At 46.7% G+C, this 1,285-nt stretch overlaps 1 long non-coding RNA gene across 1 annotated transcript; it reads left to right on the plus strand.

The window, feature by feature from the left end:
- Positions 1–6: 6 nt before the first annotated feature.
- Positions 7–1,285, plus strand: LOC106942630 (uncharacterized). Its single transcript, XR_001423672.1, has 3 exons — positions 7–1,043; positions 1,115–1,178; positions 1,249–1,285. It is a non-coding gene; the product is annotated as an uncharacterized LOC106942630 (long non-coding RNA).

The following is a 1,285-nucleotide window of genomic DNA, read 5'->3' on the forward strand; positions in this document are numbered from 1 at the left end:
CAAGTTGTCTTTTGTTATAACACCACACCACATCAGAGCACTGGAGAAAGTCCCTTCTTTCTGATGTTTGGCCAACAACCTAGGCTTCCTTTAGATTTTCTTCTCGGCCATGTATTGGAACCAAGTGCTGGCAGTGTTAACAAGTGGGTTGCAGAGCACCAGATGCGCTTGAAACTGGCTTTTGAGGAAGCAAGGGAGAAGCTGAAGACTGCTGCAGATAGGAGAAAGAGAAATAATGACCAGCATGTTCAAGACTCTCCTCTGCATGAAGGCCAACTTGTCCTACTTCGAAACACCAGTCACCAGGGAAGACACAAAATTCAAGATCTGTGGCGCTCCAAGGTGTATAAGGTCCTGAAAGTACTGGGTGACACTGGAGCAGTTTACACTGTTGCTCCTGCAGATGAATTGAACAAAACGAAAAGAGTCCATCGGTCTCTATTGAAGCCAGTTGTTTGTAGTGATGTCCCAGCATCACCTCGTGGGGAACCACTGTTGAATGATTCATCCTCTGAGGATGAATATGATCCTGATTTGTTTTTGAAGGTAAATGTCCACCAGGCAGCACCTTCTTTGCCCGCCGACCCACAAATGGTCAGAAATGACACTGTTCCTTTGTCCTCTGGGGCATCCCATCATGAAGCTCCTTCAACATCTGCATCTCAAACTCCTAGTGTTGCCAGCTCAAGTAATGATCAGGGCCCTCCGAGGGTGATGAGGAGAACTACACGTTCAACAGCAGGTCAGCACTCCAATGTCCACCATCTCCCAAGACCAATGGCACTAGCGCATGGGGCTGCAAACTCTCATGATTCAAATTGCAATGCCGTTTCTGCAGTATTTAGACCTTGGTGCTAGTATTTTTAGGGGTCGTCGTCGGGGCGTCGACGCAAGTTGGGGGGGTAGACTGTAGCAGCATAAATGGTGCGCTGCCACTTTAAGGCCAATTTCAGCTGCTGCATATAAGCAAGCCTTCACCTGTCATGAGGCTGCTTGCGTCGTGACGTCAACCAAATCTGCTTCCTTTGTTTGCACTGTTCTGGGTAAGCGTGGCTGTTTTATTGTTTGTTGGCTTTAATAATTGCTAGTAATACTAATTGGTTTATCTGCTTAGCCTCCTTTGCGGCACCTTCAATATTTGGACCGATCTGTCCGTTTATTCATTTGCTGACAGGAAGGTAAGGGCTTAGCGTGGCTAAGTAGCGTCTATCCATGTAAACAAAACCTTCACATAGCGTTTTCTTACAGTTGCACTACATCTAGGTGGAATTGGGGATCTGATTAT

Source organism: Poecilia latipinna, unplaced genomic scaffold, assembly GCF_001443285.1.
Source record: "Poecilia latipinna isolate Pla-1442-1.1 unplaced genomic scaffold, P_latipinna-1.0 Scaffold4431, whole genome shotgun sequence".
Classification (NCBI taxonomy): Eukaryota; Metazoa; Chordata; class Actinopteri; order Cyprinodontiformes; family Poeciliidae; genus Poecilia; species Poecilia latipinna.